Source organism: Puma concolor, chromosome C2 (genome assembly GCF_028749965.1).
Source record: "Puma concolor isolate L17-30 chromosome C2, mPumCon1.1.hap2, whole genome shotgun sequence".
NCBI classification, from domain to species: domain Eukaryota; kingdom Metazoa; phylum Chordata; class Mammalia; order Carnivora; family Felidae; genus Puma; species Puma concolor.
This window is the reverse complement of record NC_141675.1, coordinates 44252877-44271465: the sequence shown is the minus strand read 5'-3', so window position 1 is coordinate 44271465 and position 18589 is coordinate 44252877. Positions and strand designations below refer to the sequence as shown.

Genomic DNA, 18589 nt, shown 5'->3' with positions numbered 1-18589 from the left:
ACAAAAGAAATGTCTATTAGTTTTCCAGGGCTTCCCAAACAAATCGCCACAAACGTGGTGGCTTAAAACAACAGGAATTTATTCTCTTTCATCTCTGGAGGCCAGAAGTCCAAAGTCAAGGTGTTGGTAGGGCTGTTCCTCTCCAGAGCTCTAGGGGAGACTCTGTTCTTTGCTTCTTTAAGCTCTCGTGGGCTTTCAGCATCCCCCGGTTTGTAGCTGCATCACTCCAACAGCTGCCTCTGTCTCCACCATGGCTTTCTCCTGTGTGTATCTCCTCTGCGTGTCCACGGGAGTTTTGTCATTGAGTTTAAGGCCCACCCAGATAATACAAGATGATCTCATTTCAAGAATTCAGCCTGCTGTGAAATGACTCTGGGTCCTTCCTCTTGTGGGTAGCGAGTGGGGAAGGACTGGATATACCTGTGATTTAATTTTTTTTCTTTTACACTTGTCATGATGAAGATATCAAATCAGCAGCCAGCATCAACTACTTGGGAACCTGGGATGAAGCCCTGCACTCAGCCGAACACGATTCAAAGTGATCTTCCAGGGCCGTGAAGAGGTTCTGGAACGCCATAGCTGCCCGGTGGAGGAAGCGCTCCAGAAGTTGCCTGCTGGGTTGCCTGCGGGAACACGCAGTACCCGAAAGCACCGCAGGAGCCCTTGGGCAAGCAGCCGTCCCAGTGGTACTGCTTTGTGCCAGGCAAGTTGATGTTACAGCAGCCAGCCCTTTCTTTCACAAATGTATTCTAGCTCATCTGTGATGAGGTGCTTCCCTTGGATGGAGTCCCGGCACTAGGAAGACTGCTGCTACCCAAGTGAAAACGAACTTTCTACAGAATGGGTGGTCATGGTCTTGAACCTGGAGGAGATTCCAATCTCTCACTGCCCTCTCCTCCTGCCTGAAGATGCTGGTGAGGAAGTGGAGAGACAGCGCCAGAAGACCAGGGTCAGAACCTACCTCTTCCAGAGGAGCCAGTGCCACACCGGCTGACTATTCAAATTATTAGGTCATTACTGTCTCCTGAATGGACCCTGACAGATAAAACAGCTTCTGGTCATAGTCTTCCAGAGATATTCTATGGCTGTGCTGTGTGTGTGTGTGTGTGTGTGTGTGTGTGTGTGTCTGTCTGTGTGTGTCTGTGTGTATGTGTGTGACATTTCTTTTGTTGCATAATTAGCAATATTCTGTACAATGTTTTCTTTTTCTTTTTAAATTTCTTTTAATGTTTATTTTTGAGAGAGAGAGAGAGAGAGAGAGAAAGAGAGAGTGGGGGAGGGGAAGACAGAGGGAGACACAGAATCTGAAGCAGTTTCTAGGCTCTGAGCTGTCAGTACAGAGCATGACGCTGGACTCGAACTCACCTACTATGAGATCATGATGAAAACCTAAGTCCTAAGCTTAACCGTCTGAGCCACCCGGTGCCCCACTTTTCTTTTCGTTCTTTCTTTTTTTATAACTCGCCATCATTGCATATAGGCACACATATATTTGTCTCATGTTTAACAACTACATAGTATTCTGTTGTACAGAAATGTCATCATTTACTTAACCATTTTCCTATTGGAAAATTAGATTATTTCCACTCTTTTCTCCTTACAAATACTACAGTAGTATTTTTTTTTTATTAAGAGAGAGGGTGAAAGTGAGCAAGGGCAGAGAGAGAGGGGGCTCACCTGAAGCAGGACTCATGTTCTCCAGAACCCAGGCCTGAGCTCACCCAATAGGGGGCTCATGCTCACAAACCAGGATATCATAACCTGAGTGGAAGTCAGATGTTTAACAACTGAGCCACCCAGGCACCCCCACAGTAGTATTCTTTTTTTTTGGATGATAGGTTTTTTTTTAATTTATATTTTATTTTTTTAATTTACATCCAAGTTAGCACATAGTGCAACAATGATTTCAGGAGTAGATTCCTTAATGCCCCTTACACATTTATCCCATCCCCCCCCCACAAGCCCTCCAGTACCCTTTTTGTTCTCCATATTTAAGAGTCTCTTATGTTTTTCCCCCTCCCTGTTTTTATATTATTTTTGCTTCGTTTCCCTTGTGTTCATCTGTTCTGTGTCTTAAAGACCTCATATGAGTGAAGTCATGTGAATTTGTATTTCTCTGACTGACTAATTTCACTTAGCATAATACCCTCTAGTTCCATCCACGTAGTTGTGAATGACAAGGTTTAATTCTTTTTGATTACAGAGTAATACTCCATTGTATATATATATACCACTTCTTCATTATCCATTCATCCATCAATGGACATTTCGGCTCTTTCCATACTTTGGCTATTGCTGATAGTGCTGCTACAAACATTGGGGTGCATGTGCCCCTTCAAAACAGCACACCTGTATCCTGTGGATAAATGCCTAGTCATGCAATTGCTGGATCGTAGGGTCGTTCTATTTTTAGTTTTTTGAGGAACCTCCATACTGTTTTCCAGAGTGGCTGCACCAGTTTGCATTCCCACCAGCAGGGCAAAAGAGATCCTCTTTCTCTGCATCCTCACCAACATCTGTTGTTCCCTGTGTTGTTAATGTTAGCCATTCTGACAGGTGTGAGGTGGTATCTCATTGTGGTTTTGATTTGTATTTCCCTGATGATGAGTGATGTGGAGCATTTTTTCATGTGTCAGTTGGCCACCTGGATGTCTCCTTTGGAGAAGTGTCTATTTATGTCTTTTTCCCATTTCTTCACTGGATTATTTGATTTTTGGGTGTTGAGTTTTATAAATTCTTTATAGATTTTGGATACTACCTCTTTATCTGATATGTGGTTTGCAAATATCTTCTCCAATTCTGTCAGTTGCCTTTTAGTTTTGCTGTTTTGCTGTTTCCTTCACTGTGCAGAAGCTTTTTATTTTGATGAGGTCCTAATAGTTCATTTTTGCTTTTGTTTCTCTTGCCTCTGGAGACATGTTGAGTAAGAAGTTGCTGTGGCCAAGATCAAAGAGATTTTTGCCTTCTTTCTCCTCAAGGATTTTGATGGGTTCCTGTCTTACATTTAGGTCCTTCACCCATTTTGAGTCTATTTTTGTATATGGTGTAAGAAAGTGGTCCAGGTTCATTCTTCTGCATGTCGCTGTCCAGCTTTCCCAGTCCCACTTGCTGAAGAGACTGTCTTTGTTCCATTGGATATTCTTTCCTGCTTTGTCAAAGGCTAGTTGGCCATATGTTTGTGGGTCCATGTCTGGGTTCTCTATTCTGTTCCATTGATCTGAGTGTCTGTTTTTGTGCCAGTACCATACTGTCTTGATGATTATAGCTTTGTAGTATAGCTTGAAGTCCGGGACTATGATGCCTCCTGCTTTGGTTTTCTTTTTAAAGATTGCTTTGGCTATTTGGGTCTTTTCTGGTTCCATACAAATTTTAGGATTGTTTGTTCCAGCTCTGTGAAGAATGCTGGTGTTATTTTGATAGGGATTGCATTGAATATGTAGATTGCTTTGGGTAGTATTGACATTTTAACAATATTTGTTCTTCCTATTCAGAAGCATGGACTCTTTTTCCATTTTTTTGTGTCTTCTTCAATTTCTTTCATAAGCTTTCTATAGTTATTCAGTGTATAGATTTTCCACCTCTTTGGTTAGAGTTATTCCTAGGTATTTTATGGTCTTTTGTGCAATTGTAAATGGGATCGATTCCTTGATTTCTCTTTCTGTTGCTTCATTACTGGTGTATAGGAATGCAACCGATTTCTGTGCATTGATTTTATATACTGCAACTTTGCTGAATTCATGAATCGATTCTAGCAGTTTTTTGGTCGAATCTTTTGGGTTTTCCCTATAGAGTATCATGTCATCTGAGAAGAGTGAAGGCTGACCTTCTCCTGGCCGATTTGGATGCCTTTTATTTCTTTGTGTTGTCTGACTGCAGATGTTAAGACTTCCAATACTGTGTTGAATAACAGTGTTGAGAGTGGACATCCCTGTGTTGCTCCTGACCTTAGGGGGAAAGCGCTCAGTTTTTCTCCATTCAGGATGATATTAGCATTGGGTCTTTCATATATGGCTTTTATGATCTCGAGGTATGATCCTTCTATCCCTACTATCTTGAGGATTTTTATCAAGAAAGGATGTTGTATTTGGTTAAATGCTTTCTCTGCATCTATTGAGAGGATCATCTGGTTCTTGTCTTTTATTGATGTGATGAATCACATTGATTGTTTTTGTGGATATTGAACCAGCCCTGCATCCCAGGTATAAATCCCACTTAGTCGTTGTGGTTAATTTTTTTAATGTATTGTTGGAGCTGGTTGGCCAATATCTTGTTGAGGATTTTTGCATCCGTGTTCATAAGGGAAATTGGTCTATAGTTCTCTGTTTTAGTGGGGTCTTTGTCTGGTTTTGGAATCAAAGTAATGCTGGCTTCATAGAAAGAGTTTGGAAATTTTCCTTCCATTTCTATTTTTTGGAACAGCTTTAAGAGAATAGGTGTTAACTCTTCCTTAAATGTTTGGTAGAATTCCCCTGGAAAGCCATCTGGCCCTGGACTCTGTTTTTTGGGGAGATTTTTGATTACTAACTCAATTTCTTTCCTGGTTATGGGTCTATTCAAATTTTCTATTTCTTCCTGTTTCAGTTTTGGTAGTTTCTATGAATTTTTCCATTTCTTCCAGATTGCCCATTTTATTGGTGTATAATTGCTCATAATATTCTCTTCTTATTGTTTTTATTTCTGCTGTGTTGGTTGTGATTTCTCCTCTTTCATTCTTGATTTTATTTATTTGGGTCCTTTCCTTTTTCTTTTTGATCAAACTGGGTAGGGGTTTATCAATTTTGTTAATTCCTTCAAAGTACCAGCTTCTGGTTTCATTGATCTGTTCTACTGTTTTTTTGGTTTCAATAGCATTGATTTCTGTTCTAATCTTTATTATTTCCTGACTTCTGCTGTTTTTGGGTTTTATTTGCTGTTCTTTTCTCAGCTTTTTATGGTGTATGGTTAGGTTGTGTATGTGAGACCTTTCTTCCTTCTTTAGGAAGGCCTGGATTGCTATATACTTCCCTCTTATGGCTGCCTTTTTTGTGTCCTATAGGTTTTGGGCTGTGGTGTTATCATTTTCATTGGTTTCCATGCACTTTTCAATTTCCTCTTTAACTTCTTGGTTAGCCCATTCTTTCTTTAGTAGGATGTTCTTTAGTCTCCAAGTATTTGTTATTTTTTCAATTTTTTTCTTGTGATTGATTTTGAGTTTCATAGTGTTGTGGTCTGAAAATATGCATGGTATGATCTTGATCTTTTCATACTTTCTGAGGGCTGATCACATCCCAGCATGTGATCTATTCTGGAGAATGTTCCATGTGCACTGGAGGAGAATGTATATTCCGCTGCTTTAGGATGAAATGTTCTGAATATATCTGTTCAGTCCATCTGGTCCAGTGTGTCATTCAAAGCCATTGTTTCCTTGTTGATTTTCTGTTTAGATGGTCTGTTCGATGTTGTACATGGGATGTTGAAGTCCCCTACTATTATGGTATTATTATCAGTGAGTTTCTTCATGTTTGTGATTAATTGATGTATATATTTGGGTGTGCCACATTTGGAGCATAAATGTTTACAATTGTTAGGTCTTCTTGGTGGATAGACCCCTTAACTATGATACAATGCCCTTCCTCATCTCTTGTTACAGTCTTTATTTTAAAGTCTAGATTGTCTGATAAAAGTATGGCTACTCTAGCTTTCTTTTGTTGACCATTAGCATGATAGATGGTTCTCCATCCCGTTACTTTCAATCTGAAGGTGTCTTTAAGTCTCAACTGGGTCTCTTGTAAACAGCGTATAGATGGATCTTGTTTTCTTATCCATTCTGTTACCCTATGTCTTTTGACTGGAGCATTTATTTTTTTTTTTTTGAAATGTTTTTTGTTTTTTTATTTTATTTTTGAGACAGAGAGAGACAGAGCATGAATGGGGGAGGGGCAGAGAGAGAGGGAGACACAGAATCGGAAGCAGGCTCCAGGCTCTGAGCCATCAGCCCAGAGCCTGACACGGGGCTCGAACTCACGGACCGCGAGATAGCGACCTGGCTGAAGTCGGACGCTCAACCGACCAAGCCACCCAGGCGCCCCTTGACTGGAGCATTTAGATCATTGACATTTAGAGTGAGTACTGAAGATATGAGTTTATTGCCATTATGTTGCTTGTAGAGTTGGAGTTTCTGGTGGTGTTCTCTGGTCCTTTCTAGTCTTTGTTGCTTTTGGTATTATTTATGTATGTATTTAATTTATTTATTTAGTTTTTTCTCCCCTCAGAGAGTCCCCCTTAATATTTCTTGCAGGGCTGGTTTAGTGGTCATGAACTCCTTTAATTTTTGTTTGCTGGGAAACTTTTAATCTCTCCTTCTATTTGGAATGACATCCTTGCTGGAGAAAGAATTCTTCGCTGCATAGTTTTCCAATTCAGCCCATTGAATATATCCTGCCATTCCTTTTTGACCTGCCAAGTTTCTGTGGATAGGTCTTCTGCAAACCTGATCTGTCTTCCCTTGTAGATTAAGGACTTTTTTCCCTTTGCTGCTTTCATGATTCTTTCCTTGCCTGAGTCTTTTGTAAATTTGACTATGATATGCCTTGCTGACGGTCTATTTTTGTTGAATCTTATGGGAGTCCTCTGTGCTTCCTGGATTTTGATGTCTATGTCTTTCCCCAGGTTAGGAAAATTTTCTGCTATGATTTGCTCACATAACCCTTTTACCCCTTTTTCTCTCTTTTCATCTTTTGGGACCCTTATGATTCTGATGTTGTTCCTTTTTAGTCAGTCATTGATTTCTCTAATTCTTAAATCATGGCCATTTGCCTTAGTCTCCCTCTTTTTTTCTGCTTCATCATTCTCCATTGTTCTCCACATAGCTGATTCTCTGCTCTGCCTCATACATCTTTGTCACCGTGGCATCCTTTCTAGATTGCAGCTTGGTTATAGCGTTTTTTGTTTCATCCTGACTAGATTTTACCTCTTTTATATATGCAGAAAAGGGTTTTAATCAATTTTTGACTCCAGCCAGTATTCATATTATCGCATTTCTAAATTCTGGTTCAGACATCTTGCTTGTAACTGTGTTGGTTAAGTCCCTGGCTTTCCTTTCTTCCTGCTCTATCTTTTGGGGTGAATTCCTTCATTTTGTCTTTTTGAAGGGAGAAAAGGAATTGATAAGGTAAAAAAAATTAAAATTAAAATATTAGAAACAACACACACACACACAAGTGAAATAAATGATGCTAGATCCTAGGTGTGTTTTAGTCTGGGTGTTGAAAGGGGCTTGATAGATTAGAGAAAAAAGGGGAAAGAAAAAAAAGGAAATCATTTGAAAATTTGAAAAAATACATACACTGAAATAGAATAAAATGAAATGATGGAAGTAAAATAGAGGTTGAACAAATTTACACAAAAGTAAAAAATATAGTAGGAAAAAATTAAAGAAAAATATTTAATAAAAATTGAAAATAATAATAAATTTTTTCTGTTTCTGTATTTAAGATTAAAAAAGGAAATTGAAAGGATGGACCAGCGAACAGACTGAAATACTATTGAAATTTGTTTTCCCCTAGAAGTCAAACTATGAAGCCATTTATAGTCCGGAGGCTAAGCAGCTGGAAGGATTTGTGTTCCTGAGAGCGAGGTCGGCCCCAGTTGGGCGGGGCTTAGTGTAACAGCTCTACTCTCCACTAGATGGCGCTGCTTAGCTTACTGAGGTGGATTGTTGCGGTGGCGCTTGTAGGTGTGTGTGCGCATGCACAGGAGTGGTAAATATGGCGTCACCCAGCCTCTAGTATCAGAATTCTGTTCTCCTGGATCAGCAATCGCGCACCCGTCCTTTGTTTCAGCTTTCCTCCACTCCTCGCTTTTACACTTTCCGTGACCAAGCCCCAGGTAGTACCTCTCTCCCGAGTTTTGTCTCAGATGCGGCTGTTTTCCCCGGCCTCTTACTTCTGAGGGACTGTGGCTTTGACCTGTTCCGCCCCTCTGCGGAGGGTCTCACCGAGCAATGGCCGGGTGCTGGCTGCACCCAGGAACGTTCACGGGACGATGCTGCTTGCCGGTGACCAGAGACTGTGTCTGGGTGCCAGCCCGCCTCAGAAAAAGTTCATGCGATTGTGTGGCAGCCGCATTTCAGGGATTATGGCAAATCACAACACACATCTGGCAGCAGGCTTCGCCCCCAACGACCTTGTCCCAGCTCCAGCAAATGTGGTTGTTCTCCCGGGTCCACTGGGACCTTTGCCTGTGGCGGTCTGCACAGCCTCTACCAGATGTCCTCCCAGCAGGGGAACCGCCTCTCCCCATGTGGCCTGAAGACCCTGGACTTCACTCTGCTCCCGGGGATTCGCCCTTCTCACCAGAGCACCACCAGGTATTGAGCTGCAGAGTTTCAGATTCTGCGCTCCCCCTGTTTTTAGAGTCTTAATGGAATTTAAACCCTCTCCTTTCTCCCTTTTTAGTTTAGTCTCTGTGGCTGTTTCCAATTTTCCACTTTGTCTCCAGCTGCTTTTGGGGGGGGTGCTTTTCCCGTACTCTCCCTCCCACCCTGGTCTCCGTCCTCTCTCTGCAAGCAAAAACAGCTCTCTGCCCTCCGCAGCTTCTCTCTGCCCCAGTTCACCTTTCCGTGCCGCATTCCTGCTGAGTTGTGGTTCAGGTTGTGCAGATTGTTGTGTTAATCTTCGGATCAGTTTTCTAGGTGTGCAGGATGGTTTAGTGTTGGTCTGGCTGTATTTCATGGATGTGAGAGGCAAAAAAAACTTCCATGCTGTTCTGCTCTCTTGGCTCCTCCCCCCACCCCCAGTAGTATTCTTATTTGCGAGGTCCATATGCCCACGTGCAAGCATATCTTATCTGGAAAATCATTTCCTGGGAAAGATTCTACTTTCTTAAATTCTCTCCAACCTATCTCCATGCTGACTTCTTCCACCATATCACAGGTATTTTTCATTAAAAAAAAAAAAAAAAATATATATATATATATATATATATATATATATATTTAGTGTTTTTTATTAATTAGAATTAAGAAAGCATTTTGCATGTAAAATCCATGAAAAACATAATTCAGGGAAAATTATCATCAGATATTTGAGACAGGAATGCCTACACACACACACACACACACACACACACACACTTTTTCCCCGAATTTAAGTTTCTTCTTGCGAATCCATTATGTACTTTCTAAAGTTAATAACGTTTTCCTCATACTTGCATCAAACTGACTGCTAAAATAATAACATAAAAACAGATGAAAATATTTTAGTACATTCTGAATTCCACCTATATATAACTTGATTGATCATTTTATTCTTGTAGCAGTTAACTGGCTGTATCAGGTGCTGTCTCTGACATTTACACTTCTTGTATTAGTGTATCTGTTTTCTTGATCACTAAAATATCTTTCACTTTTCCTTTTCCTATTCTTTATCCATTCAATCTTCATGTCCTATTTTTCTTTTTTATTTACCTTTTTAAAAAATATTATTTTTGAGAGAGAGAGAAACTGAGCAGGGGAGGGGCATAGAGAGAGAGAGAGAGGGACAGAGGATCTGAGGTGGGCTCTGTACTTATAGCAGACAGCCCAATTTGGGACTCAAACTCACAAATCGTGAGATCATGACCTGGGCCGAAGTTGGACACTTAACTGAGTCACCCAGGTGCCCCATTATTTTCCTTTTTTTGAATTGAGGTATACTGAGATATAATTTCTATACAGTGAAATTCACACTATTAGGTGCACAGTTTTGATAAATATATGTAGCTCTGTAACCACCACCATGATAAAAATACTATATAGAATATTTTCCCATACCCAGAAAGTTCCATGTGCCCCTTTGTAAGCAACTCCTTCCCATACCCTAGCACCTGGTAACTATTGGTCTGATTTCTGTATCAATGGCTTTGACTTTACCAGAATGTCCTATCCATGAATCATACAGTGTGTAGTTTGACTTCTTTCACTTAGCATAAGGCTTTTGAAATTCATCCGTGTTGTAGTATTGGTTTATTCCTTTTTATTGCACGGTGTTTTGTTTATGAATGTACACTTTACCAGTTTACTAGTCAATACTCCCAATTTTGGTGATTATGACTAATGTTGCTCTAAACATTCCTGTCAGAGCATTTGTGTGGACTCCTGTTTTAGTTTTCTTGAGTAAATACCTAGTAGGAAAATGACTGGGTTGAATCATAAGTATATATTTAATTTTGTAAGAAATCGCCAAACCCTTTTCCAAAGTGGCTTGCTTGGCATCCTCCCCAACATTTGGCCTTTTTTATTTCTGATGGAATTACTGCACTTGTCTCTGCAATGATCTCTTAGTTCTATGCTTTCCAAACTCTGATCCGTCCCTCAAATGAGCCTCTAAAATGCTCTCCACTCTTAAGTGGCCTGACTTCCTGGAGATAAAGTCCAAACTTTTCAGCCTGACACACACAAGGGTCTTCAAGCACTGAGGTCCTTCCTCACCCACCCTCCCTGCCACATTCATTTCCACTCAGGCAGCTGGACACTGGCTCCAAGTTGCAGAGTTGGCCCCTCTTTCCTAACTCAGTGCTTCTGGGTGGCCTAATGCAGCTGTTTGGGCAGAGCATTTATTTGCTATTTTGAATTACCAGCATGAATACACTCCATGAATTTTGGGTAAATTTATCCAACTGAGTGTGTCTACCAGGTACTTTTTTTTTCCAACTATTTTTTATGAAAATTGTCAAAAACTCGAGAAAGTTGAAAAACTAGTACAATGAACATCCAGATTCAGTTCAACAGTTGTTCACATTCTGTTATGTTTGATCCCTTTATCTATCTACCATGCATTCATTTTTCCTCCCCCTGCCCTCCTCTCTCCTCCCCTTCTGATTTCCTTCCCCCTCCCTCCTTCTTCTTCTGCTTCTGCTTCTCCTCCTCCTCCTCCTCCTCCTCTTTCTCCTTTTCCTCCTCTTCCTACTTTTGCTAAACCATTTCAGATTTCAGATGTTTGCTAAACCATTAGCAAAATACACTTCAAGTGTATGTATCTCCTAAAAATTAGAGCAACCTCATTTGTAACTACACCATTACTTTACCCAAAATAAATTTAAAACCCCTTCTAATATTGTCTAATACTCTCTGTATTCAGAGTTTTGTAATTATCCTCAAGATATATTTTACCTCATTTTCCAAGCCAAGCTCCAATCAAGCATCATACAATGCATTTATCTACCAGTGAATGTTTAACTTTGATTGAGTCTCGTTTTGCCCAACTACCTGTCTCTTAACCTTGGTGACTCAATTCTTTCCCTGCCCTTTTAAGAAATCTCCCATGAACCCCCAGTTCCATTCAAGTTCCCTTTGCCTTGCTGTACTTCCATGAAGCCTATGCTTAAATCTACTGGAGATTTGACATTTTGTATCACAAACCTTTTGTTGAACTTTTCTATTTCCCCAATTAGGGTCTGAGCAGAGTGCATGTTGAGGGCAAAAAATGGGTGTTCTTTGCCTTCCTGCTAGATGACAATTGCTCAATACACATTTAAAGACTAAACGATGGAACACAGTTCTTTAATCCCTCCCTGTGAAGAGCTGCAATAAATAAATGGACACTGAGGCCTGGGGCCAGGAAGAAGAGGGAAAAGGGCAGGTAAGATAAAGGTTTTAGAGGTCATTCCAAATATAGAATACTGCTTGGAGAGCTTTGAATATGAATTGTATACTTCTTCCCCTCTCTCAGTAGGTGAAACACTAGGTGTTTACCTTTAACTAGAGATAAACATAGAGTCTAGCAGTCCCATAAGTACTTTTGGCCAGATAATTCTCGAGAAAGAATTATAAACACAAAAATCAAGGCTACTGCAAGCCAGTGGTCCATTTCTGTTTACACAGCTGTTCTACTGCTGTTTTTAATGTATTTTTAAGAAAACATCCACTCCCAGTGGGTCTCTAGATTGGGCCATGACTAACACTTTATGCCCCTGGTCACTGAAGAAAATCACAATTCATCCACTTTGAACTTTAGGGATGAAGTTTCTCTCTGAATATTAGCCTTTTTGGCAGTTAAATTTTCATCTTTGTGGCAAACTTTTTTCAGTAAACTTGTTTGAGATATTTCCTTCTTCTCCACTTCCCATCATCTGTAGGATTACTTTCAGGATCCCACGTTAACTTTGATTCCAAAGTGACTCAGAAGCTGCACACCAAGACTATTTTAGGTGGAGTGTTTCCTCCTGAGTCACCTTGTCCCCTGGTAGCAAGCATCCTGCGGATTTCCTCAGCTCTGCCGTGGAGAACAGGAAGCCAACGCCAGAAGCAGCCAATAAGCACAGCAGCCAGAGACTCTTCCTGGTTCCTGGAGGACCAGCAAGAAAATCCTGATTTAGTAAGAATTCCTTGGCAAGAAAATTGGGAGTTTACTGGAGACAAATGGCTTCAGGAATATTTTTTTTTTTTTATGAGTACACATATTTTTTTCAGGAGGCAGGTTATAAAAGAATGTTCTTAGAAATGAACTTAAGTACATTTTTTTTTTTTTTTAGTTGTCCAGGGAGACTTCATTAGATGTTTGTATTAATGGGATAACCAAAATAAGGACATTACTCAACTCCCCCTTTGGCAATTTTTAAAATGTTTATTTATTTACTTTGAGAGAGCAGAGCATATGCGGGAGTGGGGGAGGGGCAGAGAGACAGGGAGAGAGAGAATCCCAAGCAGGCTCCGCACTGTCAACACAGAGCCCTACATGGTCACTTAACTGACAGAGCCACCCGGGCGCCCCTCCCTTTTAAATAATTTTATCAAGTTTTCCAGCCTGTCATATTCTCTTCATTCACTTCTGTCACTTTTACTGAACAGTCTTCCAGATGACAATTAGCCCTGCACTTCCTCAAGTCTTCATAACTACCTGTGACATAAAAACATCACTGGAGACATCTTTCTGGGCTTGACTAAGACTGGGGAATATTAGTCATGCCCTTCCATGTTAGTGTTGCCCTTCCATGACCCTGACTCCACAGCAGACATCAATAATCGATCTAACTAACCTATCTGGCCTGTGTATCTCTCTAACTGAAACCAGCGTGTCTTTAAATTAATATTGTAGGCAGCCACTACCAACGAATCAGAATATCCAAATTCAAAACCCATTTGCAATGAAGAGGGGATTGATGCACAGAAATGTATCAGGCAAGGGTAGGTGAAGAGTCCAAAGAATATAAAAGTCTTGGACTTAACGTCTAATAGTTGAGCAAGTTTAAATTTTTTTTCTTAGATCCATTTTTTTTCACATGCAAAATGAGATTAATAATGCCTTTGCCTTAGTGCCGTTGAGCTCATTTTTTGTTTTAATGTATGTCAGAGCTTCTAACACTGTTTCTAGCTCAAAAAAGAGATATTCATTAGATACAATTCATCATTATTTTGAGGGACACCCTGTTTAGGGGTGACCATTCAGCTCAGACACTAAAATTTACTGGAAGCAATAGCATTGAAACAAGATAGAAATTGGTCAATGATTTCTATTCTCTGTAAACTTAAAAAAAAAGGTATTCCTAGTTACTCCTCTTCAAAGTGAAAAATATGAACAATAAAAACCTTTACAAAATCTCAACTAAACCCTTTTGATTCTTTTTTCCAATCCTCTTGCCTCCACCCTGCCTCACCACTCACCCCCATGACCACAACTTGTGTTAATCTGCTGGGGCTGTTATAACAAAATACCACAGACTAGTGGGTTTAAGCAACAGAAGTTTATTTTCTCACAGTAATGGAAGACAGAAGTCCCAAATCAAGATGTTGATAGGTTTGCTTTCTCCTGAGACCTCTCTCCTTGGCTTACAGATGGCTGCCTTCTTTTGTCCGATGAAGGTCTTTTCTCTGCGCATCTGGGTATCTCTTTGTGTGTTCAAATTTCCTCCTTTTATAAGGACACACGTCAGACTGGATTAGGGCCCATCCTACCAATCTTGTTTTAACTTAATTACCACTTTAAAGGCCCTATCTCCCAAATATAGTCACAATCTGAGGTTATAAGGTTTAGTGCTTCAACATATGAATTTTGAGGGGACACAATTCAGTCTATAATACACCGTTAGACTTTATCTTCATCAATTTTGGAAACATCTTAATCTCAAATTCCAGTATCCCACTTCTCAATCACTAAATTCTATCTTTCTACCGCTTTCTCTTTCTGCTACCCCAAACCAGTAATTCTTCAGCCACACTGGGACACAATCTCCAAATCCAACCTTTTTTATTTGAACTGTTCTTCACATTCTCTTATGTCCTTACTTGCCTTCTTTCTTGCACTAAGTTCCACAGTCCATCAATGTAATCACTCTCTTACATACATTCTTGAGTCCTTTGCCCCTCTCTCCTCATGGTACTTGTCTAGCAGAGTACCAATCCTGGTGATTCCAGCTTTCTTTCTACTCTCCCTGCACCTCTGGAGCTAAAAACTTCACTAGAAAAAAACACTCAGTTATGTTGCCTAGTCTCACCATAAATTCATGACCTCGTTGGGCCCTCCCTGCCTGCTGGTCATCCTGCCACATTGCTGTAGACTATTCACCATCCCAGGCAACTGTTTCATACCTTTTTCTCTCTCTCCAAACCTTTAATACTCTCTCCCACTCTCATTCTTGGCTGATAAACCTGCTTCCTGTTTCACTGAGAAAACAAAAGCAATCAGAAATTCCCACTGCTTTCAATCCCATCTGTTCAGTCTTCCCTTCTGTGAGTAGGACTGAAGTGTCCAGGCTGTTAAGACCAGCTCCTCTATCCGTATGCATGCTCCCACCCCTTCTCATTTACTCGAGGACATGTTCCAACAATTCTCTCCTTTCTCTCTTGCATCATCAAACCCTACCTCCCCTCCCCCACTCTCAACAAGAACATGCCCATCAACGTACGGACATGCTATAATTTTTCCCATTAAAATTTTCCCTTGACTTCCACTTTACCTCCAGCTATTGCCTCATTTTTCTGCTCTCCTTGGAGTAAAACTCCAAAAGAGCTCCCTTTGTCTCTCTTTCCAATTCCTCTCTTTCCATTCTCTCATGAACCCATTCCAGTTACACTCCCATGTCTATTGTACCACCAGAGTTTCTCTTATCAAGGTCATTGGTGACCTCCACGTTGTTAAATCCAATAGCCAACTCTCAGTCCTCCCATATTGCTTGCTCTATAGGCAGCATTTGACTCACTTGATTACTTTTTCCTAAGCTAGAAACTCAACTTCTAGGATAAGCTTCTGGTTTTTCTTCTAACTCACTGGCCACTTCCCAGTCTCCTTTGCTGGCTCCCTGTCATTCCCTCAAACTGAAGTCACTGGACTACCCAGGACTCAGTCCTTGGGCCTCTTTTCTGTCTACACTTATTATTGTACTGTTTTATGGCTTTAAATACCATTCAAATGCTGACAACTGTCATATACTCCATCCCACATCTCTCCCCTAAACTTCATATTTGTATATCTACTGCCTAATTGACATCTCCACTTGGATTTTAATAGGTATCTCAGCACTTGGAATGTCTGAAACTTACCACCTCATCTTCCCCCTCCCAAACCTGCTCAACTTGTTGTTTTGTTCATTTCAGTTAATGACAATTTCATTTTTCCAGTTGCTTGGGCCTTGAACCACATAGTCCTCTTTTTTTTTTTAATTTTTTAAAATGTTTTTTATTTATTTTTGAGAGAGAGAGAGAGAGAGAGAGAGAGAACGAGTGGGGGAGGGGCAGAGAGAGAGAGAGGAAGACACATAATCCAAAGCAGGCTCCAGGTTCTGAGTTGTCAGCACAGAGCCCAACGCAGGGCTTGAACTTGTGAACCACCAGGTCATGACCTGAGTTGAAGTCAGATGCTTAACTGAATGAGCCACCCAGGCACCCCCCCCCCCCCATATAGTCATCTTTGATGCCTCTTTTTCTCTTATACTCAATCCAGTCTGTCACCAAATACTGTTGATTCTGTCTTAAAAACATGCAGGGGCACCTGGCTGGCTCAGTCAGTAGAGCATGCGACTCTTGATCTCAGGGTAATGAGTTTGAACTCCACATTGGGTGTAGAGGTTACTTAAAATAAAATCCTTAAAAAAATACATACAGAATCCAACCTTTTCTTACCATCTCTGCTACTTCTGTCATGGTCTAAGCCACTATTATCTCTTACCTGGATTATTGACATGACTTCAGACCTCATCTCCTTTCTTTCAGCTGCATCCTTTACAACCTATTCACAACACAGCAGCCCTGGTGAGCCTTTTAATATAGCAAGTCATTTTCCTACTCAAAACTAATCTCAGATGTTACTACTTTTCCCCTCTTGCACTTGGCTCCAGCCACAGCGGTCTCTTTGCCAGAATTAACTTCTACCTCTGGGTTTTTGCACACTTGCCATTCTCTCTGCCTAGAATGCTTTCCCCCAGTTTCCCTGTATGTCTCACACTCTCTGCTTCCTTCAAATCTTTACTCAGATGTCACCTTCCCAGTAAAGTCTTTCCTGACCACTCTGTTTGAAATGATATCCCCAACCCCATTCTCTGGCACTCCTACTTGTCCTTTTCTTGATTTATTTTAGCCACACTTATCATTACCTGACAAGCTGTATTTTTTTTTTTTTTTTTTTATCGTTAGTCTTCCCACAGTAGAACATAAGCTCTACAAGGGCAAGGATTTTGGACTGTTGTGCTCACGGATCCATCTCTCCCCACCTCTTAGAACAGTGCCTAGCACATAGGAGGTGCTCAATAAATATTCAGCCAGAACTGTTGCTTTCCCCATCATCTTAAGAGTTCGAGTTAATATGATTTTAGTTTGCTTCTATGTCCCTGGGGAAAAAAAAAAGATTTAATGACCAGACTTTGTGATACACTTTGCTGGAAAACACTGTACAAAACAGAATACAACAAAACAAAACAAAACAAAATCACATTTACCAGGGGGTACCAAGTAATCTCTTTGGAACCCATCATAGAATAAGACTGTTAGTTTCTAGGTTTGTTTTATTTGAATCCAAAAGTGGTTCAAGTATCTCAGTTTTTGAAAATAAGCACTGTTTAAATATAATATAATTTTAAATTATTTATATAAAAATAAGTTTTTATTCTCTTGAGCTAAAAGTATATATATTGCTAGAATATTAATACTCTCTGGAGGACACCAGAAAATTACTGTAAACACTCTGGGATCAAGATTTTAAGAGCTCATGATACAGATATTATTTGGGTACCAAGAGAAGATAAATAAACAGACTTTACTTCTGATCTCTGTACTATTTTGACAATTAAGTCCCTCTAACTTCCCTTCTTCTTCTTCTTCTTCTTCTTCTTTTAATGTTTATTTATTTTTGAGAGAGAGAGAGCACGTGCATATGTGTGCACAAGTAGGGGAGGGGCAAAGAGTCGGGGAGAGAGGATCCCAAGTGGGCTCTGAGCTGACAGTAGCAAGCCCCATGGTGGCTCAAATTCATGAACCCTAAGATCATGACCTGCGCTGAAGTTGTATGCTCAATGAACTGAGCCACACAGGTGCCCCATTTCTTTTTATTATTACTGGTGGCTCCTACTTATTGCCTATTCCTTCCATATCACCTGACACTGTGGTTTGCACACATAATCTTGTTTAATCTCCACATTATTCTTCTGAGGAAGGTAACTTTTTTTTTTTTAATTCCCATTTCATAGATGAGGAAGTTGAGATTAAGAAAGTTAAGTTGAGGGGCGCCTGGGTGGCGCAGTCGGTTAAGCGTCCGACTTCAGCCAGGTCACGATCTCGCGGTCCGTGAGTTCGAGCCCCACGTCAGGCTCTGGGCTGATGGCTCAGAGCCTGGAGCCTGTTTCCGATTCTGTGTCTCCCTCTCTCTCTGCCCCTCCCCCGTTCATGCTCTGTCTCTCTCTGTCCCAAAAATAAATAAACGTTGGAAAAAAAAAATTTAAAAAAAAAAAAAAAAGAAAGTTAAGTTGAGCAGGGTTCTGACGTTACCAATAAAGGAGCGGCAACGAGGCCAGGCAATCCTTGAGTTCCTTACCACCATTGTCTACATCATTTTTAACATATTAGTGTCAGAATTCCTTCCCTTAATCCTTTCCTCATGCCATCCAAATTGGAGGAGATCTGTGACTCTTTCAATTTAAGACAATCATTTGGAATGGAGAATTCTTAAATCTTTGTTTCAAACTTATTGCTTATAAAGTCTTAATCAAATTACCCAAATTCTTTTACCCATTTTCCTAAACAGTAAGAAAGATATGAATTTAATTCTGTTATTATTTTTCAGAGAGATAGTAATAACAGGTATGAACTCTTAGAAGGAAAGCTTTACTGGTATTACAACAGTAAACTCACCAACAGTGTTATCTTGTTTTTCTCACTCACCAGCCTCTTTCTTTGTTCTTTTTGTGACCCCTACAGTTTGAACAAAATTTGGTGATAGTGAGCACAAAATAAAGAACATTGAATAAAAGGCTGGTATATAAAGTCAGGATATTTGAGCAAGCGCACCACATACTATGCTATCATATAAACTCTCTTGTTCACTGTTGGATGAAATTTGCCAGATTCAGTTCCAACCCCCACAACCCCAACTTCCTTCTTAAAATTATGCTCAGGGTTAAGTCTTCAGTTTTCTAATCCGGAGGAAAA

General features: G+C 40.3%; 1 pseudogene; it reads right to left on the bottom strand.

Moving 5' to 3' along the window:
• Positions 1 to 487: 487 nt before the first annotated feature.
• On the bottom strand, positions 488 to 16093 carry LOC112849992 (SREBP regulating gene protein pseudogene; annotated as a pseudogene).
• Positions 16094 to 18589: the final 2496 nt, after the last annotated feature.